The sequence below is a fragment of the Carettochelys insculpta genome, chromosome 2 (genome assembly GCF_033958435.1).
Source record: "Carettochelys insculpta isolate YL-2023 chromosome 2, ASM3395843v1, whole genome shotgun sequence".
NCBI lineage: Eukaryota > Metazoa > Chordata > Testudines > Carettochelyidae > Carettochelys > Carettochelys insculpta.
Window position 1 is genome coordinate 144,905,607 of NC_134138.1, and position 26,431 is coordinate 144,932,037.

The window sequence follows — 26,431 nt, forward strand, 5'->3', positions numbered from 1 at the left end:
ACACTGGGAAATATTTTACCCAAAATTCCTCCAAGCTTGAGTTTTTTAAATTTTCTTTTGCACTTGAATCATATTTTATTTCAAGTGCTTGTTCTTGCAATACTTCTGGCAATGACTCAACCTCACTGTTGAATGGATTGTGTACTAATTTATGAATGGGATTTCCAGAAAAATTGTCTGGAAAATAGCAGAGAAATTCATCAGCAAGGCATTCCAAATGAAGCACAATTTTGTTCTTCACATCCTCTTTACAAAGTTTTTGGAAACCTTCATTTTCAGTAAATGATGAAAATGTCAGAAAAGATGAAAAGTTAGGTGTCTGAGCTTCTATTTGACATTTCCAAAGCTGGTTCTTTTTCCCCCCATAAATGCTTTGATGGAATCATGGTGCACTATAATATTTGCAGCTGTTTCCTTGCAGTTTCAAAGTGAGGTTGTTCAAAGATTCAAAAATGTTCACAAGGCATGCCAGTGAGAGTTGAAACATTTGGCTTGTAAATGAATGATACAACTCTTCTTTCCTCAAGCAACAGAAGGAAATTTCCACTTGGTCTTTCAGTTTGAATAATCTTGAAAGCCTGTTACCTTTGGGAAGCCATCATACCTCCATTGAAGCTAAAGAGTTTTATAATCTGCTCCCAAATCTGTGCAAAGAGCAGCAAAAAGTCTTGTATTTAAAAGCACTGCTCTTCACAAATTTGACAACTTTGATGGCCAAATTCACACCTCACATAGGTCACCTGAAAGGATTTTAGCAGCCAGAGCTTGTCTGTGTATGACGCAGTGAGTTGTGCTTATCTGGATTTTTTTCTTTCACCAATGTTACAAATCAGAGTGAGAGCCAAGCATTGCTGGACCACCATCTGTGCATACCCAACCAGATTTCCCCCAGAAAAGCTATTTTCTTCAAAAAAGTCAGAAATCATTTTCATAACATCAGAAGCCCTTTATGTTGTTCTCAATTCCTTTGAAAAAAGCTGTTTTTCTTTCACAGTTTTATGATCAATTAATCAAATATAAATAAGCAACTAACAGCATTGTGCTACACCAGTGGTATTCTCGCACTGAATTGCAAAATAAGGAGAAGCCAATATGGCCTCCACAACTTGAAGTTTAAGATCTTTCACCAGGTCATCGATGCAACTTCTCACAGAATTGTCGGAAAACAAAATTTCAAATAGTTTTTTCTTGCTTTTGACACCAAGCACAATATCAGCTGCTTTCAACAAGCGAGTCTTCACAAAAGTTTCTCTGATTATGTGCGCATTTTTGGCTTATCGATGAGCAATGACAGTTCATAAGATGCTTTTACCATTTTGGCCGATGCTTGATGAAAAGCTGTAGTAGGCTGTGTCTACACAGGCACAAATCTTCAAAATAGCCATGCTAATGGCCATTTCGAAGATTACTAATGAAGCACTGAACTGAATATTCAGTGCCTCATTAGCATTAGGACGCTTCCAGCTGCAGCACTTTGAAAGCGCCGCTTTCAACATCATGCAGCTCGGCACAGCTACACGCAGGTCTTTTTCAAAAGGACCCTGCACCTTTTGAAATCTCCTTATCCCTCTCACTGATCGGAATAAGGGGATTTTGAAAGGTGCAGGGTCCTTTTGAAAAGGACCTCTGCGTAGCCGCGCCGAGCCGCATACTTTCAAAAGCAGCGCTTTCAAAGCGCTGTGGCTGGAAGCGTCCTAATGCTAATGAGGCGCTGAATATTCAATTCAGCGCCTCATTAGTAATCTTCGAAATATGGCTATTTCGAAGATTTGAGCCCATGTAGACACAGCCGTAGTGTCCAGCTTCATGCATTTCAAATGTTGAAAATTAGCAGCAAAAAACTCTTTTGGTTTGTTTGTCTAAGAGCTGTGGTTCTTCATTGTGTTGCTCAAGATGGCTAAGTCTCAAGATGTCATTGTGGAGAACTGGGTGGCATATTACACATTGAGAATGATTGATTCCTTTTATTCCATGACAGTGAAGCCATATTTAATGTAGTCTTGATCGTATTTCCTTTTCTTGATCATGGCCATAATATATTAACCAAAAAAAAAATCTATAAAAATAATTTTTGTGATTAGAATAAATTTAATGGACCCAACTTACTTGGATAAGTTATAGTGAACATTTATTTACTACTACTATTACATACAGATGTGCTGCCTTGTATATACCCCACCACCAGTAACTGCACCTACTGTCACAATAAAACAGTCCCAAACACTCCCAAAAGTGTGTTAGACAGACTGAAAAAGTTCCATTGCCTTCTACATTGTTCTTTGGCCTCCCCACCAACTGAACCAGTACCCCTACACGCCAAAGGCAAAAAAGTCTTTATTCTGGGGGGGAACCTGTTTTTGGTCAGGGGTCACTGACCCACAGAAAAATAAGTCAGAAACCACACAAGTGAGATGCAAACACACACACCCCTCCAAGCCCCACTGATGTGGTCCCAACTGAGACACCTCCCTCCCCTGGCACCGCAGCCTCATGTGGGGAGATAGGTAGGACTAAGATTAATTCTTCTGAGGTTCCACGGTTAGTGAAATTTGTGGGCCGCCCTACACTCTGAGGTGTGGCCAAAAATGAGGGATCCAGTGTGCGGGACAGGGCTGCCAGAGAGTGTGATAGGAATGGAGTGCAGAATCTGGGTGGAAATATATACTACAGGAGCAAGCTGGGGGTAGGTATCTGGCCAAGCGGTAAGGGGCAGGAGCAGAGTGCTGGTGGGGGCTTGGTGCAGGGTGCTGGTGGGACCCTGGGCTGGGGGCAGGGTACATGCTGCTCCTACTCCCTGCTCCTTCCACCTGCTATTTTCCTGGGCCGGGGGCGGGGAGGGGAGTTGAGTTGCCAGCAGGCAACACACCCAGCTTTACAGGAAACATGATGGCTGTTTGGGGAGGGCAAGCAGCACACACACACTTCCTGAGGTGTAACAGAGAGGGAGCCGTGCTAGTCTACACACTATCAAAACAAAAAGCAGTCAAGTAGCACTTTAAGGACTAGCAAAATAGTTTATTAGGTGAGCGTTCGTGGGACAGACCCACTTCTTCAGACCATAGCCAGAGGTCTGGCTATGGTCTGAAGAAGTAGGTCTGTCCTACGAACACTCACCTAATAAACTATTTTGCTAGTCTTTAAAGTGCTACTTGACTGCTTTTTGTTTTGGTACTTCCTGAGATGCTGACTCTGGTGTTTAGCTGCAGGACTTCCCCCACCACACCACAGGAAGCCAGTGATACCTCCATTTTTGCATGAGGTAATGCCAGTGCATGCTCTTTCTTGGGGTGGAGGGGATAGACTGGGGCGGCTGGGGCACCTTACACCCCCCAAGAATTCCTTCATGCCGCCCCAGTTTGGGAACCTATGCCCTAGACTGTTCCTCAATAGTAACAGGCAGGCTAACATTAATCTCAAAAAACCCCATAGCTTTGATATACATATTTTTAATAACTGAATCTTGTCCTTTACCTCTCAGAAGCCATTCCCGAGATAGATAAACAAAATGAAGGTTGTTTTCATTAGCAGCAGGAACAAGACAGATTTAAAGCACAATTTTTTAATTCTGCTGTGCTTTTTGTTTTGTTTTGGGTTGTTGAAATGTCTCCTCCCTTTCCCTGAAGATTAAGGCTTGGCACACACTGAAAAAAAGTTTATTATAACAGGTTTGGCTCCATTAGTCATCTTTAAAGACAGAAAATCTCCATCTCTTGTCAGCTTCCAGAGACACAAATGCAAAGTAATATGGGTGTGACTGGTTAACTTGGTGCACACACTAAAAGGAAATGGAGGAGTTACTTCACAGCATGCTTTGCTTAGCTTACAAGCATGTCAGATGTGTGGCTTGTGGGCGACGTGCAGCCTGATCCAATTTTTTTGTGGCCTATAATGGAGGAGAGGAGAGCTGGGGAGATGTGTGAGAGCAAACAGATGGGTGGGTCAGGCCCCACACACACCATGCAGAGCCACCCCCCGCCTGGCCCCCACCTCACTGGCACATGCTCAGCAGCCACCATGCCACCTGGTGGTGAGCCCACGTAGATCCCAAAGCCATAGGGACGATCAAACAGACAGAGGGGATACAAGCAGGGCTTTTTTGAACAGTTCATAGTCCCCTGCTTGTATCCCTTCCATCTGTCCGATCGTCCCTTTGGCTTTGGGATCCAGTAAGGGAAGGACATGCCACAGCCTGGCTTCTGGGTCAATCTGGTGCAGGTTACAGGCCTTCTCAGTTGTGACAGAGTTTGGGGTTCACCAGGCTGTGTACCCCCATCCACAGGTGAGACTTGCATTCAGTAAGCAGAGCTGAAGGTGCATTAGTCAACAGGGACTCAGCATGATCAGGGAGATGAGGATATCTTTAGCCAGCTAAGAGACGCTTCCAAATCTCAAGCCCCAGTTCCCATGGGAGACTTTAATCACCCAGACATTTGTTGGAAGACCAATACAGCAGCACACAGACAATCCAGGAAGTTTTTGGAGAAAGTTGGAGATAACTTCTTGGTACAGCTGCTGATAGAACAGACCAGAGGCCGTGCACAGCTTGACCTGCTGCTTACAAACAGAGACCACAATCTGCTGCTGCTTTGTTCTTGTGATTTGTGTAGTAATTTTTCTGCTGGCCTCTACCTGCTGCAAATTACACCCAAGCCTGTGCAGCCTCAACCCATGCCAATCCAGGAATAAAGCAGGCAAAATTTATGCTCTGCACATTTTCCTGCTCTTCCCCATCTACTGTGCCTATGTGATATAAGGAGGGAGTAAACTGGTACATACAGACCCAAGGTTGACACAGGTCATGGATGGGCATTAGGGAGATTTTTTCCTCTCCCTTCCCTGTATGAGTGCATCATCAAATCACAAGTGAGCCCTTTGTCATTTAAACTGTTTTTATTTCACATACATTGTCAGCCTGTGAGGCAGGTAGAAGAGACAAAGCCTTTCCTGGATCTTGGTCCTCAACATCTCCCCATGTCCTATCCTTGTTCTGACTAATCTGCAGGTTCCTAAAGCAGGCTGTTGCCGCCCGGGTGAGCCTCCCTCTGGAGTGGATCAAGTAACTTAAAAGTGAAAAAGATTTCCAGCTACCTGTTCTATTAACGTACCACTGGACCTGTGAAAGACACACTCAGTGGTAAAAGAGCTATTTAACAGTCAAGTGCCAGACTGGAGGTATATAGTATCAGTTTCTGAATTTACTGACAAAAATAGTTTAAAGTTTGTAATATTTCATTAGTTTGTTGCTAGGGATTATAAAATAACACATGGTTCTTCAGACATTTTCTAAATGAATTCTTCAAAAGACCACCCTTGTTATTCATTTTCGTTACCATGGCTACATCTACACTAGCACATTACGTCGAAGTAGCCTATTTCGAAGAAAGAACATCAAAATAGGCTACTTCGATGATTATCACCTACACGTCCTCCAGGGCTGGCAACGTCGACGTTCAATGTCAAAGTAGCTACAGGGAATGTTGAAAGGAGCCACCCTGGAAGGAAATGCAGAGCATCCACACACAAGCACCCTCTTTCAAAATAAGGAGCCAGGAAAGACTGTGGACCGGGTCACAGAGCACACTAGTCCTTCCAGGGCAGCTGCAAGCCACTCCTTTAAAGGGCCCCTCTCAGGCACACCCAGCCTGCACAGCACGAGGTCTGCAGAGCAGTAGCCACTCTCTCACAGACCAAGTCACAGCAGATATGGACACCCAGCAGCAGCAGCAGGAAGCAGAGGTCCACCAAGTAGTCATCCAGGGGGCAAGCGCCCTGTTAGGTGCTGCCTGGGAGGCCGCCCAGTGGCTCCTGCCAGAGGAGCCCACCATGGAGGCAGACAGGGACGCCCCTGACCACCGGGGTCCCCTCTTCCTCCCTCACCGGCTGCTCTCCTGCCTCTAGAGCTACCCCACCAGCTCCAAGTGGTGGGAGCAGCTCGTCATGCGGGAATGGGACGACGATATGTGGCTCTGGAACTTCTGCATGTGCCAGCAGACCTCTCTCGAGCTCTGCCAGTGGCTCACCCCAGCACTGAGGCACCACGACACCCGGATGCGGCACGCCCTCCCCGTCGAGAGGAGGGTCACAATAGCTGTCTGGAAGCTGGCCACTCCAGACAGCTATCGCTCCGTGGCACACCAGGTTGGAGTGGGAAAGGCCATGGTCGGGGCCATCGTCATGGAGGTAAGGAGGCCCAGGCACGCACCCACTGGGGGACGGGGGGGACGGCTGTGGGCTTGGGGAGGGAGGGAGGGAAGGGCTGGTGTGGGGCTGGAAAGGGAGGGGTACCAAGAAGGGACAGGCTGTGCGAGTGGGGTACCCGGAGAGGTGCCTGGGAGGGGAGCCTGGGGGAAGGGCCCTGGGGCATGGGCCCTGAGGCACCCTGCACAGCCTCATGGGCACCTGTGTTCCCTCCCAACAGGTGGTCCGTGCGCTTAACGCCATGTTGCTCCAGAGGGTCGTCTGACTCAGGGACCTGGACGCAGCTGTCACCAGATTTGCTTCCATGGGGTTCCCGAACTGCTTCAGGGCCCTAGATGGGACCCACATCCCCACCCGTGCCCCAGACCACAGCGGAGGAAGATACATCAACCGCAGGGGCTACCACTCCGCGGTCCTGCAGGCCATGGTGGACAGTCGGGGCCGCTTCCAGGACACGTAAGTGGGCCGGCCAGGCTGCATGCACGATGCCCATATTTTTAGGAACTAGGGCCTGTGCCGCCAGCTGGAGGCGGGGACCTACATCCCCCAGAGGGAGATCCCTCTGGGGGACACCACCATGCCGCTCTGCCTCGTGATGGATGCGGCCTACCCCCTCCAGCCCTGTCTTATGCGCCCGTACACTGGCCACCTCAAGACCAGCCAGGAGCGGTTCAATGCCCGCCTGAACCATGCCCGCCAGGTGGTGGAGAGAATATTTGGCCATTTGAAGGGTCACTGGCAGTGTCTCCTTGCCCGACTGGACGTCAGCCTCCAGAACCTCCCCCAGGTTGTGGGCGCGTGCTGCACACTCCACAACATCATTGAGAGCAAGGGGGAGGCTTTCATCCAGGGGTGGGCGGTTGATGCTGGCACGGGCTTTCCCCAGCTGGCCGCCGCACCCAGCCGCCAGGCCCACCATGAGGGGGTATGGGTCCGCGAGGCCCTGCAGGCCCACTTCGATCAGGGAGACCCCTGAGCACCTCCCTGGCCTTCCCCAGAAGACACCCCCCACACACACACAGCCCGCAATGCCCACGCACTCCCCCCAACACCCGCACGCCACCCCCCCAACAAGCACACGCCTCCAGCTTTTTGGAAAATAAAACCTCTTTTTTTTTTTTAACCGGATAACTTCTTTGATTCAACAAAGAAACTGCAACTAATCTACAAAAAGGGGGACAACTATATACAAAAGGGGGACAACTATATACATGGGCCAACAGCCAAGCTGTTCGCCGGGCCCCCATCAGTCCGGGGTGGGGGTAGAGGGGCGCAAGCCCCGGCAGGTATGGCTTGCAACCCCCCCTCCCCATGTCCGCACTCCCCGGCGTGGCCAGCTGGGGGCTGGGAGGACCGGCAGGTAGGGCCGGGATGCCTCCACTGGCCGGTCTTCAGCCCCAGTGGGCTCTGTGGAGCTTGCCAGTGGTGAGGCGGGTGGGCCGGCAGTCGGGGCAGCAGGCGGGGCGGCAGGTGGGGCAGCAGCGGGGGTGGGAGCCAGGCGACGGCTTCCCGGATCGACCCAGCTATGTCCCTGAAAACCCCCATAAAGTCCTCCCACGCCACCCACCGCTGCGTGGACTCCTCCCACTCGAAACGGAGTCTTTCCTCTGCCACCTCCATCTGCTGCCAGAGACCTGCCAGGGGCTGAGGGTCTACCGGGGCCAACCCCAGAGGCCGGCGGTGGTGGGACCGTCCCACTCCCTTGGGGGTGTCTCTGGGCGCTGGCAGTGGCTGGACTCCAGCAGGCTGTCGGGGACAACAGAAGGTGCCTGGCTGCCTGGGGGGTCAGATGCTGCAGCTGGAGAGAGGGAGGGGAAGGCTGTTAGCACAGTGCCGTGGCCCGTTCCCCCCCCGCCCCCTCTTGGGTGCTGGGTCTCCATCCCCATCGGTGGGTTTGATGTCCCTGTTGGCTGTCGCCATGGCATTGTCCCCCCGCCCCCGGGGTCAAGACTGTGTTCTGTCCATGGGTGTGGGTGCTGATGGGCGCTGATGGCCGTGCCGCCGTCCTGGGACTGTACTGTGGCTGGGCATTCGCAGGTTGGGGTCCGCTGGGGGTGTGTGAGTCTCCCAGTCATGGCTGGTGCCCCCGCCCTGTGGCCCATGGGTGTGTGCTCTGTGGGGTGCGTACCTGACAGTCCATTGCCGCGGTCAGGGGCAGCCCGGTGGGTGGATGTCCGGCTGGTGCTCTGGGAGGGGAGGTCGATGAGGAGCGACCCCCCTCCTCGCTGCTGGACCCCTCCTCCACTGTCCCGAGGGGGGGTCCTCGGGTGGGCCCCGGGGTGCGGGGCTGGCCTCCAGTCCGGACTCCAGCTCCAAGGCCTGCTGGGGTTCGTTGGCCATGCTGTCAAGGATGGCCTGGGGGGACGAGGTGTCCCGGGGGCCCAGGATGGCCCTGAGCTCCCTGTAATAGGGGCAAGTGGTGGTGGCAGCCCCAGACCAGCTGGCCGAGTCCCAGGCCCGGGCATTCCCCTGCCACAGCTCGTTCACCTTACTCCGGACGTGATCCAGAGTGTGGGCAGAGTGACCCCGGGCAGCCAGTCGGGTGAATGTTTCTGCGTTCCACCACTCGCTCCCCATCACGTGGAGCACCTCCTCCTCGCCCCAGAAGGTCTCGGAGCTCCACCTCTGACCAGAAGGGGCACCGCATCCTTTTGGCCCCCCGCCTGGCTGTTGGGGGTGCCTGGGTCCCCTCAGGAGGGGAGCCCTGGGGGCGCTCGGGGGGCTGGCTTGAGGCCATGGATGAAGGCAGCAGGGATCAGGGCCTCTGAGAAGCGTGCAGGGCTAGCACGTGCCTGTGCTGCTGCCTGCATGCTCTCAGCTTCCTGCCACAGGAAATCCAGGTCCGTGGTGCCTTTAAGGCTGCTGCGTGCGGGGACCATAGAGCCCCGCAAGGGCTGGACAGAGTGTCTCTCGACCCCTCAGCTGATGGCCGCCATGGAGGACCCTGCAATTTCAAAGTAGCAGGACGTGGATCGTCTACACACACCCTACTTCGACGTTCAACGTTGAAGTAGGGTGCTATTCCCATCCGAGGATGGGAATAGTGACTTCGATGTCTCGCCGCCTAACGTCGATTTCAACGGCGAAATAGCACCTGGCACGTGTAGACGCGACGGGTGCTGTTTCGACTTTGTGCTGGCTACTTCGAAGTAGCCGGCTAGTGTAGATGCACCCCATAGGACAAAATCTTGCTTCCAAAAAGTCTTCCTTTTCTTTCTCCTTTCAACCCCTGTTGTAGAGATCCCTTAAAGGGCCATATCCCTTTTCTTCCAGGCAGGGAAACTTATTTGCCCAGCTTTCTTTCCTTCTGGCTATTTGATGCACTAGTTTTATGAACGAAAAAAAACACACACCAAAATCAGTACGTTAATCCCTCAATTTATGCAGAGGTTGCATCCTGGGCAACCTCTGCGTAAATCAAATTTTGTGTAAATTGAAGAGGGGAGGATCCCCGGATTTCCCCTGGCTGGTGGATCGGGTAGTTGGGGGAAGTGTGGGGGCTGCAGCCATGTGGCTCCCTCCTCAGCATCTCTGAGCTGGGGGACCCAAGGGATGAAGTAGGGGGTTGTATGTCAATTTGTATTTAACTTGCATTACTGCAAATCAAAATCACACTTCAAGGGTTTACTGTGTATCAAATATTACTTACTCCTGATTGACATACACTAATTTTGAAGTGTTTATCAAGTCTTTAAAAAAAAAATCTTTCATGGAAATATATATATTGAACTCTGACGCTGATCTAGCAAAGCAGTTAAGTACATGCTTAACTTTCAACATGTGAGTCTTATTGAACTACTCATGTCTGTTATTAAGTGCATCTATGCATGTTAAGTGCTTGACTAGATTGGGTTTCTTAGGTCATGAGCTTCTGTGGGACAGGTCTACTTCTTTAGATCTGTCCCACAAAAGCTCATCACCTAAGAAATTATTATTAGTCTGTATTCTAACAAATTCAGCACATTAAAGACTAACACAGCTACCTCTCTGTTACTGTTCAACATAGCTGCAGGTGATTTACTTGTTGAAGGCTCTGTGTAGACATACTGGTCAAAGGCAACCACAGCTGGACTAATGAACCAGATTGTATCCTAGGGCAGGGGTGAGCAAACTTTTTACATCAGGCCCCACTTTTTGACCCTGCAGTTAGCCGGGCTCCACCAACCTGTTCAGAAGTGAGTGGAGGTCCCCAGGAAGCGACGTGCAGCTTTCTCTCGGTGGCAGCGGAGGCTGGGTGGGGAGCCAGCAGAGGTTACGTGCACCCCTGCTTTAAAGGTGTCATGGGACTCCTCCCTGTTTTTGCAGATACAGACTAATAAGGCTAATAAAAATGATTTTTTTTTTTTTTCCAAAAATGGGCTTCTGGCTTCCCAGCTTTTCGCATGTACTCAGTTCACATTTTCAAGGTGTTTAGTCTGTAACCGTGAGGTCTAGAAACATATGTAAAAAAAAAAAGTTGAGATTCCCATGAAATCACTTGACTCCAGGACCTGGCCTTTAAGAAATGCACTAAATGTCATGAGACATGCAGTACCAGACTAAAGTTAATACATGCTAGTCAGGGCCCTAACTGCATATATTCCCCTTTGTAATTTCTCTCTGTTGATGCAGCACTTTGGACAAATTGAAGTTCTAGATTTTGATCACCACTGGACATACGCCTTTTGCTTAAGTACAATTGGTTCACTGTCAGGATAAAGAGTAAAAAGCCAGGATTATGTACAGATGCTGGAACAAGGGGTGCCAGGATTTCCAGTTTGGTTCAAAAGCTCTGAGCACCTCCACTATAAAAATTGTTCCAGCTCCCCTGGAATTAGGGCCCCAGATTTTTTAAGTAGACCTGGCTCCCAGATTTACACTTGCAATGTCTCATTTCAGGTTTGAGAACATTACAAGACAGCAGGTCCTATGGAACCTGCCCTGCTGCTTGCAAGGCTTAGAAACTGCTCTCACGCCACACAAACCAATGGAGTTGGTGGGAGAAAAATACCCCTCATGATAAAAGAAGAGTGAGCTGTGACACACGCCTGTGGAAAGGGAAGATGGCTGTGCTGAGAATGCATGTGCATGGATCCAGCCACTTGCTGTCTGCAGTGCAGTCGTTGGCTCCTGCCCCTTTAAGAAGCCGGTTTCTTTGGTGGGAGCTGGGTTGCTGGGAAGCTTTGAGGATCTGCCTGCTATCACTCTCTCTGCCTCCACTTCCTTCCCCAACCCCAATGGCAGGGGAGAAGCAGGCAGCTACCCAAGGGGCTCAGGAGCATCAAAAGGGGAGAGGCACAGAGCAGCATGACATTAGTCCAGCCCTAGACTCAGGGGATTTTTGTTTGTTTTTCTCTACCTCCCTGCCTGTATCTTTCCCAAACTCCCCACTTCTTACTTTACAGAAGAGAGGAAGGAGGAAGGTATCTGATTTAAGGGTAGGGTGACCATAACTCCCAGTCCCAAATACAGGACAGGGAGATATGGGAGTGGAAGGGGCAGCTCCCCCAAGCCCCAGAGAGCTGGGAAGGAGGCAGCAGCCACTGGTGCCCCCCAGGAAAGCTACAGCTGCTGGCTTTCCCGCTGCTTTCCTGGGGGGCAAACAGGGGACAATGAAACCCTTTTAAAAAATTGGGACACCTTTTTGGCATCCCAGATACGGGACCATCCCACCTAATACAGGAAGGATGGTCGCCTTATTTAAGGGACAGAGCGGGGCTGGCTTTGCATGCATCTAGACTCCCGGAAGGGACTCAGCCACAGCGGGTGTGGGGGAAGGGAGAGCTGATTGCATTGCACTCCTCCCTTTAGAACTATCATGACCCCCTGAGGGGACATGCCCCTCACTTTGCACAGCCCTGCCCAAGGAAATGTCATACCTACCAGCATATGGGTCATACCCTGAAGCACCTATGTACTGGGTCAGCAGCTCTGAAACTAACCACCTATATATAGCCCCGTTCTGAATATCATCAGTGTTGGTTCAAGCAGCAAGGTGACCCCAAAACACTCACAGCCCTGAATTTTCCCAAAGAAGTGTTCTCTCTAACATCTAGCCCTCTGCAGGACAGTTCAGAGAAATAACAAGGACCATTTGGTCCTCTGAAGACACTAAACTCAACAGCTTATTAATTATTAGTAAATACGCCCTTCCCTCTAAACATTTCATTGAGTGAGTTTTAGTAAACATAAAACCTATTTTATGAACCACGGGACACAGATTAAATCAATGCTCAGGAACCTTTATCACCTCATGGCACACTTCAGCACTTGGTATCATTTCACAGCACACCCACCATATAACACAATCCCCATCCCCTGCGCCAGGCATCCCCAGCTCTAACCTAATCCCACCCGCATCCCCCAGAGCCAGGCATTCCCCAGCCCCTCCCCCTGCCCCACCTCTAACTCAAAGTGATGATTCAGAGCCGCCACCACCACCACCACATGCTTCTCCCGTCAGCGATGGGGTGCACGTGCAGAGCAGCAGACAGCACTCCCAGCACGTGGCTCTGAGGCACATTAAACACTGCTTTGTGGCACACTAGTTACATCACTCTAGATTCAGTGTGCCAAATAAAATTAATAAAATTGGAAAGGGTCATATGCAAAGAGCAGTAAAAGCATTTATCCAAAAGTCAAACAATCTAGCAAGGTGCTGGTGGCTTTGTTCAAGATGTTCCCTCTCACCAGTAACTTCTTCCTTGGCCTGGCTGGTTTAGAAATTACCTTTCACATGAGCACAAGGGGCTGATTTCCCTTTTCTTGCTATAGGAAAGTTCTTTCCCCAACAGGTTTCTCCCATAGAGAGTCACCACCTCCCCCACTGGCTGAAAGACCCATCTTTCTCAGCTTGGTCTCTTGTTCTTTTGATGGACACAAAAGATAGCTTACATGCTTGCTTTAATCTTCCAGAATTCAATTGCTTTGTTTCCAGATGTAGGATAACCACCTGCTTTTCTTCCCTTCCTAAAGGCTACCTACTGAGTTCTATGTACATGTGGTTTTCATTGTTCCTGAAGCCACCATGCTTAATTTATATGGGAGGGAATATCACAGCTATCTGGGCAGACAGTACAGTATCAATGAGTATCTATAATCAGTGTTAATATGTGAAATGTTACCAATGTGATTAGCTTTCAGAAAAGACTTCACTCAATACACTTTTATAGTGCAGCATATTGTGCACCATCAGTTGATTAAGTTATTTACCAATCCAGGGTCAGCCTTCCAGGCTTTGCAGATCAGTAAACGTTGGAAAGTATTATTTGAAAATTAAAATGCAGGTCATGCTTCTTTCCTTCTGTAGGTGTAGATACCATGCTACCATAGCGTAAGGTTGCCTACATCCCTTATTAGCTTGATAGATCTATTTATGCAATATGTAAATACATTCTTATGGTCTTTCAAAATATGGAAAGAACTCCCATTTAGGGAAATCACATTCCTTTGTCTAGTACAGAGCTGTTTACCAACCAGCCTCAACATCCCTGGTTTAAAATTACTTGTCATAATTCTGGCACACTCCCAAAACTTTTATTACCTATCTATCATGTACCTACACCACCCAAGAATATTATCATCAGTAAGTTAGTTTTCAAATTGTACCTCAGACATATCTGTACAAGGAAGCAGCAGAATTCTACTTACTTGGGCTTTGTACAACAACAAAGATCCAGATGCACAGTTGAAGGATATGAAAGCAAGTCTCTTTGCCCCAAATACACATATTAGAGCTCATCTTCACAATAATAGCTCTGTTTTCCAAAGCTAAATGCACTATTGTACATATATTTGGGACAGAGTTATATACAAAGCAGGATAGTACACTAGAATGTAGGTCTGTACATGAAATTTTAATTGTCCAACTGCCCTGTATTCTAATAAAACAGAAAGAATGCCTATTGTGTACCAACTGTTAAGGCAACCTGTTCACGACATACTTCCAGCAAACTTGAAAACAAATACAGTGAAGTTTATTTCTCCATTGCAATGCCCAAAGAGAGAAATGAGGACCTACATTTGGTAAAATGTAACACTATGGCTGCGTCTACACGTGCACGCTACTTCGAAGTAGCGGCAGTAACTTCGAAATAGCGCCCGTCACGTCTACACGTGTTGGGCGCTATTTCGAAGTTGAAATCGACGTTAGGCGGCGAGACGTCGAAGTCGCTAACCCCATGAGCGGATGGGAATAGCGCCCTACTTCGACGTTCAACATCGAAGTAGGGACGTGTAGACGATCCGCGTCCCGCAACATCGAAATAGCGGGGTCCTCCATGGCAGCCATCAGCTGGGGGGTTGAGAGATACTCTCTCTCCAGCCCATGCGGGGCTCTGTGGTCACCGTGGGCAGCAGCCCTTAGCCCAGGGCTTCTGGCTGCTGCTGCTGCAGCTGGGGGTCCGTGCTGCATATACAGGGTCTGCAACTAGTTGTTGGCTCTGTGTATCTTGCACTGTTTAATGAAAGTGTGTCTGGGAGGGGCCCTTTAAGGGAGCGACTTGCTGTTGAGTCCGCCCCGTGACCCTGTCTGCAGCTGTGCCTGGCTCCCTTATTTCGATGTGTGCTACTTTGGCGTGTAGACGTTCCCTCGCTGTGCCTATTTCGATGTTGGGCTGAGCAACGTCGAAGTTGAACATCGATGTTGCCAGCCCTGGAGGACGTGTAGACGTTATTCATCGAAATAGCCTATTTCGATGTTGCAACATCGAAATAAGCTATTTCGAAGTTGGGTGCACGTGTAGACGTAGCCTATAACTTGCATTTTTGCTTAAGTGCCAAGTTAGGCGCTAAAATACGACTTGACACTTATAAAATTTCAATTTGTCACATCGACGACAAATATTTGTTCATAGCAGTCCTGATCCAAAGCCTATTGAAAAACTTCTCTTGATTTCAATTGGGTGTAGATAAGACCCATAGGCTGTGTCTACACTTGGCCAAAATTTTGAAAGGGCCATGCTAACGGCCAAATTGGAGAATACTAGTGAGGCGCTGAAATGAATGTTCAAAACCTCATTAGCATGCTGCCTGCCACAGCACTTTGAAAGAGACGCTTTTCAATCACGCATGGCTCATCTACAGGGGGCCCTTTTTGAAAGCTGATAGGAATAAGAGGATTCTGACATGTGCGGGGTTCTCTCCAAAAGGGCCCCCTGTTGACGAGCCACAAGCGATCAAAAAGCTGCACTTTCAAAGTGCCACGACCAGCAGCCTGCTAATGAGGCACTGAATATTCATCTCAGAGCCTCATTAGTATTCTCTGATTTGGCCATTAGCACGGCCCTTTTGAAATTTTGGACAAGTGTAGAGACAGCCATAGGGAGAAAAAAGATCAGATACATTTTATACGGAATTTAAATTAATCCCCCATCCTTGTCCCTTCACTAATTACATGATAAAACATTTGCAGAAATCATGAAATTGATTTTTCCCCCATGTACAATGAGCAAATATATAAAAGGAGATGGATAGAGAGATATAAAAATCAATTGCATAAAAAAGTACAAACTAGAGGCTATAACTCCCAAATCCACCTCTCTCTCGTCCGGCACCATCCATGGTCTGGGCAGGACCATGGACCTACCAGGATCAGAGAGTCCCAGGGGCTGGGAGGAGGAAGAGGAGAGGCTAGCTAGACTAGGGGCAGGAGCCCAGGGCAGCCACAGCTGGTCTGGTGGCAAGCACCCAGGGGGCACCAGCAGCAGCCAGGTAGTCCAAGACAGGAGCAGCAGCAAGGAGCAATGTCCAGGGCTGGTAAGCTAGCAGCCCAGGCTGGGGAGTGACAGCTCATCACTGGGGCTGACCTGGAAGCTGGCGAGAGGGGGAGCCACAGCTGGGGCTGCACAGAAAGCCCCAGGCTAGAGAGCAGCCACTCATGGCAGCTTATCCCTGGGTCCAAGTGGGAAGCTATGGCCTGGAGAAACTGCAGCTGAGGCCAGGCAAGAAGCTGGGGCTGGGAGCCAGCAGCCAGGGAACCTGTGGGGCAGGAGGTGGGCAGGTAGCCCAGGAACCAGGTTGGGAGGCCAGCAGGGGGATAAAATTGACCTCCCCTAGTCTGGCAAAATCTGACCCTAGACTGCTCAGGTCCTGGGGGTGCTGGACCAGGGAGACTGAATGACCATCACAACACAACACTAAAATGGGGCACTCCAATATAACCCTTTACTGCCTCAGTTGATTACCATAAAGATGAAGAAGCAATATTTCTCCCCATATTTGGTAAAGTGCTCCAGGACTTCTTAATCAAAGAAAGTAAAACAAGGCAGTGTGGAGCACAACTGTTAAGCAATGCAAAAAATGCTGGTCTCATTTTGCAGGTGTTCAGCGGAGTATGTTCTATGGTGTCTATCTTGAAATCTTTGCCTTTGAACTTCACATTTAGAGTAACCCACAATCAAAGCATACTTTGCCAAAACCATCAGGTTTCAACTGTTCCACTTTAAAACTACCTAGAACCACCAGTTTTACATGATTTTCATTTAACCCACGAAGCAGGCCAGCTGCTTGTAGAAGGGATTGGAAGTTTGGAAATGCAATTACCTTGCATACAACTAATTCCATTCCCTTTAGATTTACACAAAGGATTACAAGCCAATCCAGACTTTTAGCTTCCCTGCCACAAAAAAACCATAATTAAACTTCCAGCAGAACACTTTGATCTGCCAACCATCCTCCTTTATTAAAACTGACCCCTTAAGAAGCCCTACTGTCATAGCTTGTATAAATAGAAGAGTTTTGCAGCACACTCTGAAAGTTAAAAACATGGGCAACAGAAAAACAGTGGGGAAGCATGTTCCAGAACTGAGGATACTAAACACAGCTTCTAGTTCCCTCTGAAATTGAAGAGAATCCAGCTCAGTTGGTTCTCCTGGTCTTACCTAGGACAGCACAGCCAGAGAAAGTCCCTCAAATAGCTCCCAAGGCAATTAAAGCTTTTAGCTCAAAATCAACACCTTCAATTTAGTCTAGAAACCAACAGACAACCTCAGCACGTCACAGGATGGGTGGCAGGTGTTCCCATCAAGAAATGCTGATTCACAATGTTTATATTAAACTGAAGGTCAGAATCTAAGTAATTCACATCTGATAAGGTCAGTTACAGCTGTTAGTGGAGGGAGTGCGCCCCCTCAGGAGGAATTTTATAAGGGGAAGGGGGGACAGCACAATCAGCTGCTGGGTCTCAGACTCATGCATCTCGTTAAAAATGTTGAAATATGTTACTGTTTTAGGCATGTGTATTCTCATTTATATATCAATTAATAAAGTTTTTACATTCAACATACTTATTTTCTTACATATGCTGAAAGGAGGTTTTTTTTCATATGAACGCAACCAAAGTTGCATTGGTTCAGATTACAGTGGACAGGTTTGGGGGTGCCCTGCTAACTGCAGGGATGAAAAGTGGGGCCTGCTATAAAAAGTTTGCTCACTCCTGTGTTAGTGGACTGCATGTGGAATGCATAATAACCCTATACCTAGCTCATCTTAACATAATTACTGTTTTGTATAAGAACAAAAGGGGAGAGTTGCCAAAGGCAAAATAGACCCTTTCCATTTAAAAAAAATAATAAACAAAAGAGAAGATGTCTGAGACAAATGTCTTTGTCTGCTTTAGTCTGTTGATCTGCTCCTGCAGTGCACACTAATGCATTGATTGTCATCAGCTGTTAGATCATGTTGGTCATGATCCCCAGGCAGGCTGTCTCTGCCTATCTGGTCCCACACTGCTCCTCATGAAGCAGCCTCTGCAGCCCTTGGGAGGGGTGGGTGAGGCAGCTCCGTGCTGCCTCTGCCTTCGGCACTGTCCAAGCAGCATCCATTGTGATGGGGGGAATGGTCCCACTACTGAGGGGTGAAATAGGCTAGCAAAAGGATCTGAGCCCCTACTCCCACTTCTTTTACCCAGAGGCCTCCTTGACCTTGAGGGCTCCCCTTTCATTCTCCTGCATGGTAGTCTGTGTAACCCCAGCAAGGCTGGGCTCAGGATTCTCAAGGGCTCAACCTGTAACCTTGCTGTGGTCACCTAGGGCAGGGGTTAAGGTGTCCCCAGTCTGGGGCCCTTTCTTCACATCGAACACTTCTCTGTTCCGCTGATCATGACATACAGTTCAAAACAAGTACAATTTATTAAGCAATGTAAAATGTTCATGGGCAACAACACTCCCCACTGTGACACAGAGGCATCGCAAACAGTATCTTTGGAATGTGAGGACAGTTGAGTCTCTTTCTTTCCTTCTTCTCATGCCCTGGGTGTGCTGCAGGGGTGCTGGAAGTCAGACATCCTTCTCCCCAGCATCACAATCTCTCCAGTCCGGCCAGCAGGGCCTCTTGCCTGTTGGAGTTCCCTTTGCTAGGGCCTCTCCTCTGCTCTGCGCCATTGCTCATCACACCCAGCTCCAATGCTCCAGCTCCTCCCAGCATGAAACAGCTTCAGGGCCATGTCTCTGGCTGATGCAGCTCTGCTCCTTAGCTCAGCCCCATTCAGTCTGACCCAGAAAATTAGCTCACACAAAGGACGGGACTCTCCCCTTACTCCCCACTCTCTCATTGGCCTGCCTGCCCTAAGAATCATATCTATGCTAGATGTCTCCCTCAAAAATGTAAAAATCAATGTTTTTGCATTCAATCCCTTTCAAAAGACTCTCTTTGGAAAGGGATCATCCACACACACAAATGGTTTTTGAAAGATGGCTCAGCTTTTTCAAAAGAGGGCGTCTACGCATGCAAATGCACGCTTTTGAAAGCGGTGTGTAGAAAACAGCACGGACGGGGTTACATGGCTCAGCAGCCCTTCTGGGAGTCACAGCCAGCCACTCCCTTAAAGACCCCCTCCCAAATTCCCACACCCTGCAGTCAGTCTGGCTCACAGAGGTTTCACAAGCCCCACAGAGCTCTTGCACAGACCCCAGAGTGCTTTGCAGCCTGTCCCTGATGGATCCTCAGCAGCAGCTCCTTCTGCTGCAACTGGATATCCTGCATGCCGTCGTTGGCCACCTGTCCACGGTGGTCACTGCTGCCCTCCAGTTCCTTCCATGATTAACCTCCAACGCTGGGTGCCTGGAGCTGCTAGACCCAGGATGGTGCTGGGGTCTCCCCCAGATACTCTGGATCCACCAAAGCAGCAGCAACTGAGAGGAGTGGCTGGTGCTGGGGGACTGGGATGATATTCACTGGCTGCAGAATTTTCAAATAAGCAAGTGCTCTCCAGGAGCTCTGCCACTGGCTCACCCTCAGCTTGGCTCATGAGGACACTCGCAGGAGGCCCACCTTCCCCCTGGAAAAATGGGTAGCAGTTGCCATCTGGAAGCTGGCCACCTTGGACAGCTATCGGTCAGTAGGTCACCAATTTGGAGTGGGCAAGGCCACCATCAGAGTTGTCATCATGGTGGTTAGTCATGCTCAGCTCATGCAGTCACCACTGGGAGTGTGGCGTCTTAACCCAGGAAAGGGTGAACCTTGGCAGAAGGTACAGGAGCTGTGGGCAAGTGGGAGGGCTATGGTGGACACCCCCTGAAGCCCTCATCACACCATATACCTGTCGTCCCATACAGGTTGTGCATACCATCAATGTGATGCTGCTGTGCAGGATCATCTGTGTAGGGGATGTGGATGCAACTGTCATGGGGTTCGCAGCGCTCGGCTTTCCAAACTGCTTTGGTGCCTTGGACAGGACACACATCCCCATCTGCGCCTCAGAACACAGCACCGGAACGTACACCCATAGAAAAGGCTACCACTCGGTAGTGCTCCAGGCCTTGCTGGACATTTATGTGGGCTGGACAGGATGAACACGTGGTGGAAATGTGTGGTTGCATGGGTGGTGTAGCAGGGAAGGATTTGGTTTCTTTGACCGTGGGATTCTCTTTCATGAAGAGAGATTGCTGGGAAGAGATGGGATCCACCTTACGCAGAGAGGAAAGAGCATCTTTGCGGGCAGGCTTGCAAACCTGGTGAGGAGGGCTTTAAACTAGGTTCGTCAGGGGAAGGTGACACAAACCCTGAGGTAAGTGGGGAAGGAGGAGGGAACAATCAAGCAGTTTTTCTGGGTGAAGAGGAGAAACAGTGGGCCAAGCAGCCCCTTCTCTAAGATGCTTGTACACTAATGCCAGAAGCCTGGGGAACAAACAGGAAGAATTAGAGGCTCTGGCACAGTCAAAGAAGTATGAGGTGGTCGGAATAACAGAGATGTGGTGGGACGATTCACATAACTGGAGCACGGTCATGGAAGGTTATACAATGTTTAGGAAGGACAGACGGGGAGAGAAGGAGGAGGAGTTGTGCTTTATGTGAGGGAGCAGTATGATTGCTCAGACATCCTGTATAAGGAGGGAGAAAAGCCAGCTGAGTCTCTCTGGGTTAAGCTTAGAGGTGGAAGTAACAGAGGTGATGTTGTAGTTGGTGTCTGCTATAGACCGACAGATCAGGGAGATGAGGTAGATTAGGATTTCTTCAGGCAGCTAAGTGAAGCTTCCAAATCACAGGCCCTGGTTCTCATGGGAGGCTTTAATCATCCAGACATTTGTTGGGAGACCAATACATCAGCACACAGACAATCCAGGACATTTTTGGAGAATGTTGGGGATAACTTCTTGGTACAAGTGCTGAACGAACCGACCAGGGGGCTTGCACAACTTGACCTGCTGCTCACAAACAGGGAACAGCTAGTAGGAGAAATAGAAGTGGGTGGAAACCTGGGCTGCAGCAACCATGAGATTGTAGATTTCATGATCTGGACAAAAGGAAGAAAGGTGAGCAGTAACATACAGACCCTTGATTTCAAAAGAGTAGACTTGGACTCCCTGAGAGAACTGATGAGCAGGATCCCTTGGGAAATGAAGAGGAAGGGGGAAGGATTCAAGAGAATTGGCAGTATTTTAAAGTCTTACGGAAGGCACAATAACAAACCATCCTGCTGCATAGTAAGAAATACAAACATGGCAGGCCACCGGCTTGGCTTAACAGGGAAATCCTTAGTCAGCTTAAACTCAAAAAGGATGCATATAAGAAATAGAAACAGGGACCGTTGGCTAAGGAGGAGTATAAACATATGGCTGGAGAATGCCAGGCAGTAATCAGGAAAGCAAAAGCACAATTGGAACTGCAGCTGGCAAGGGATGTGAAGAGTAACAAGAAGGGTTTCTACAGGCATGTTAACAATAAACAGGTTATCAGAGAAGGTCGGGGGGGCGTTACCAGATGAGGGAGGTAACCTAGTGACGGATGATGTAGGAAAAGCTGAAGTACTCAATGCCTTTTTTGCCTCAGGCTTCATGGAAAAAGTCAACTTTCACATGACGGTCCTAGACAATGCAGTATGGGAAGGTGGAGGGCAGCCATCTGTGGGGAAGGAACAAGTTCTGAGCTATCTAGAAAAACGAGAGGTACACAAATCCATGGGTCTGGATTTAATGCACCCAAGGGTACTGAGGGAATTAGCAGAGGTCATTGCTGAACCTTTGGCCAATATATTTGGAGACTCTTGGAGATTGGGGGAGATCCCAGATGACTGGAAAAAGGCAAACGTAATGCCCATCTTTAAAAAATGACAGAAGGACAGTCCAAGGAACTATAGACCAGTCAGCCTTACCTCAGTCCCTGTGAAAATAATGGAGGGGATCCTCAAGGAATCCATTTTGGAGAACTTGGAAGACAGGAAAGTGATCAAAAGTAGCCAGCATGGATTAACCAGGGGCAAGTCCTGCCTCACCAATCTGATTAGCTTCTGTGAGGAGGTAACAGGCTCTGCGAACATGGGGAAGTCAGTGGATGTAATATACCTTGACTTCAGCAAAGCTTTTGTCTCCAACAACATTCTTGTCTATAAGTTAAGGCGCTACGGATTGGATCTTTGGGTACTGTAAGATGGATAGGAAGCTGGCTTGACGGTTGGGCCCAACGGGTAGTGGTCAATGGCTCAATATCTGGATGGCGGTCAGTTTCAAGTGGAGTGCCACAAGGCTCAGTTCTGGGGCCGGTGTTGTTCAACATCTTTATTAATGACCTGGATGAGGGACTGGATTTCACCCTCAGCAAGTTTGCGTATGACACATAACTAGGGGGAGAGGTAGATCCACTGGAGAGTAGAGAGAGAATCCAGAGTGACCTTGATAAATTGGAGGACTGGGCCAAAAGAAATCTGATGTGGTTCAACAAGGAGAAGTGTAGAGTCCTGCACCTGGGGCGGAAGAATCCCGAGCATTGTTATCTAGCAAATACAGGGTGGCTCTGATAGCATCTTTCTTGGTGGCATTGTAAGCATGCACCAAAACTGCAACATACTGACTCCAGGTTGCCTTCTGCTCAGGGTGCAACATCCCCAGCATATCGAATAGAGTTTGATTAAATCGTTCTGGCTGAGGGTCACCTTCTGCATGGTAAGGGGTTGTCCTAGACTTTTTGATTCCAGCCACCTTCAGCACCTCCTTCAGAAGGAGACTCTTAAAGTCTCACCCCTGGTCAGAGTGTTTCCAAGTTGGGAGACCAAACATGGAAAAAGTACTTTTTCCCATAATACTCGTGCTATGGTGGTGGCTGTCTGGTCATGTATGGGATAGATCTGAGCGTACCGGGTATAAACATCTTTGCTTTTCTCCAGCTGGTACAGCGCACTGCTCTAGCATTTCAGTGGTGTGTTCTAGCCAGGGTTCAAACTCCTCTTCCCCAGGAAATTATCTTAGCTTACAATAGAAGCTTGCCATAGCACTGGGTAGCACACACTTTTCCAATGTCTGCCTCAGGGATTTTGCCCACTCATCAACTGAGGCTGCCACCCCTGCGCTAGTGGCTTCTGAGCCAGGGCCCAACAAACCTGATGGATTAGCCATGACACAAACAGTAACTTCCTCAAATACAAAACACAATTATGTCTCACTTAGTAAATCACTCATAATGTGCTTGCATGGGGTACTGACCCAGGATCCCAGACATGTCCCCAAAATGTAACCCTTCTGCTTCTCCCACTGGCCATCTACCTTTCTGCTGTCTTGTGGGTTTTGCTGTAGGCAAAACCCTATGATTCCAGCTCTCCATGGCTTCAGCTCATAGTAGCATTTAGCTCCGGGACTCACCACAGCATCTCGGCATCCACCAACGTGGATTGTCACAGAATAATTATAGACCCATCTTTAGATATATCTTTGAACTGAGGTGGCGGGGGGAGAGAACTAGTCAAACCAGTCTTACAGCTGTACAGCCAAAAGACTTTCAGCCAGCTGGTTCAACCACTATCCCTCCCCCTTCTTACCCCACAAGGCTTAGATGGAGGGAGCCCTGTGCAATCCATATCTTACGCATTAGTGATGACTGCCCTGTGCCCCCACAACAACTTCAACCATTGGTGAGACTCCACAATTCTTACACTGGGTGATAGCATAAATTGTGACTTTACAACAACATGTTGTTTACAATACTCTCAATGCCATTGCTTCACCCACTCCCATCAGGCTTTGTTTACAAGGCATTCATGTCCACACCTTTTCATTTTCATGCATTTGATCTCAAAAGGACATATTCCCAAATCCATCAGCAGTACTGAGCTCATGTTGGCACACTACTTACCTCTGCTAGTGTAGACTTAGCTTCAGGCTAACCCGGAGGGCTGGCCTCCTCCCATTGTTCCTGGGAGCTGTCAGTCTCAGGATCCTGTTTTCTCCAAGACCCTTCCCCCTTCCTTTTGATACTGGGAGCTAACCAATCATCCCTCTACCTGCTTCCCCCAAGTTTTAGTAAGGGGCTAATGGTCTCTGCATGCATTGGCTGAGAACCAGTGCAGTGCAGTGAGACTCCATTCCCCTTCTTCCCCTGATATGGCTGCACACAGAGGGTGCCTGAACTCAGCCAGCCAGCATTTCCAGGAACAGCATGGGGCCAGTAAGTGCTTCGTAGCTGCAGCCGATACCCCTACCTCCTGTGCTAACCAGTGTTCTCTGTATGTGGAGCACTTTGGCAGCCACCCAAGAGAGATTCAAATGATGCCCACGCTCAGCAGCATGTGTTTGTACTGTTGGTGCTCATCTGCATGCATCTTGGTGCACACAATGGAAAAATTTAGAAGAAACGCCCTCAACTGGCACCCAAATTCCCTCCCAGAGCTCACAGTCCTCACCCCATCCGTCACTCAACACTCTAGGCCAACCCAGAGCCCCCTTCTGTACCCAGAGTATTGAGGTACTGGACAGAGTGAGTAGTACAAGCTGTGGAAAAGAGTTTGATGCATGAGGGGGCTCCAAGCTGGGGCAATCTCCCAGATCTTACACTCCTCACTCTGCTGTAGCCCAGAGCTTCCTCCTGCACCCCAACCCCCCGCCCCAGCCAGATGAAAGAGAGTAAGGGCAAGCTAGAGAGGCAGGGTGGAATAGGTGGGAAAGGGAAGGCAGATTCTATGTCAAACAGCACAGAATATAAAATAGTTATAGACTGAATATTAAAAAGTTATTTGTCAACATTTCCAAGAAAAAAAGTGATAAGTGCCATTTGGAAAGGTATGTTTTTAAGAATTTATAGAAGATGGATAGAGGACTGGTAGCTGATTCCTGAAAAGGCCGGGCTAAAATTCTTGAAGCTGTGCATATTTGCAAATCTTTTCAGGTGCCAGGAATGATTATTCATCTGATGATTTGTACCACAAGGCAAGTTACTCTTTGTACATTTACTTGTTCAAACAGAATATTGTTCAAACAAAGAACAAACCAGCAGCAAGTGACTAAGGAGAACAAACACATGCCACAAATACCAAGATAGTAGAGTAATTATCAGTTTGTAAACAATACACAGGTTGAAATTCATTGGAACAGCTATTGTAAATTTGATGAACTGCAAATTCAGTCACTAAAATCAAGATCAGTTTGCAGACTGGTTTCAAACAGAAAAGGATTAATTCTGAAATAAATATTACTGGCCAGGAGTTTTATCAGGCTCTACTCAGCATATAGAATAGAAATTACAGTATTTGTAAAGTAATCAATAGAAAATACAACAGTAGGTCAAGTTTTCTGTGTGTCCTCAATTTGACTTCTCTTTCTACCTATTTATCTGAAAATACAAATGGGGGTAAAGCATTAAAACTTGCATTTGTAGGTAATGAAATCTCCACTCTGTATGGTAAAGTTCTGTTTGCTCAGATATTAGATAGAGTTAAAGGCCATTTTTTAAAAATAAGTGATCCACTGTTTCTAGCCCACTGAAAATCCAATAGATAAATGCATAGAGGAACAAAGGCATAGTGATTCAGAGCATTAAAACACCTAACTTTTAGGCACATAGAAAATCGCTGGAGTTCACAAAGCCTGTGTTTGGTGACTAAATTCCCAATACTCTAAATGAAGAAAAATAGGCACCTCAGGAGGGGATTCGCAAAATGTAGCACAGTAGGCATTGCCTCCCTCAAGCTGGCCAATCAGAGACACCAAGATGACAGCTGTGTGCTAAGCCCTGCTCCTTTCTCAGAAATAGGTCTCCTGCTAAGTCCCACCTGTGCCTAAAGTTCAGAAGTGAACAGAATTGGGATCTGTCACCTCAGGCAAATGTACTAACTTCTGGGGATTGGGATATTTTGATATGGGGATCCCTCATTTTCTCTCGTTGAAGTTGTTCCCCTTCAGATAAACAGTCAAAGGATCATTAAATTGGAGACAGCAAACTCACATGAGAATAACTATAACCTAGTGGTTAGAGCACTCACCATGGAGTTAGAGATGACAGTCACCCTGATCCCATGATTGTTTGATTATATGTGCACAGTAGAACAACTTCAAGAGGAGAGACTGAGGATATCCCACAGGAGGAAATCTCATGGCCTAGTGGAAACTTACCAGGCATCTAAGTCCTTTTGTGAATAGTGTAATATATATGCAGCTTTTGCATATGCTATCCATAATGGTACCAGCTATACAGATTTATATATTAACGCTTACACATGAACTCAACGGGACTTATCAAGAGCTACTAATGGACGTTTGTCAACTGAGCTTCATAACGTTATTCGTGTGTCTATTATTACTTATTGTCTATTGTACTTACAGAACTTCAGAATTGTATTTGTATTACTTAAGATATTTGTTCTCATTGTACAGGTCAATATTCCAAATGAGACTATGGTAAGAACAATTTTGCCACCAGTTTGATTTATCAGTTCAGTAATAGGATGCCTATTTCAGTGACAGAAGGAATAAACCGCTAGTCTAGTAGCCTTCTTTGGTTGCTTTAGGCATTTCCCCATAGAGATTTTAAAACCCAGCCTAGACAAGCACCTGAT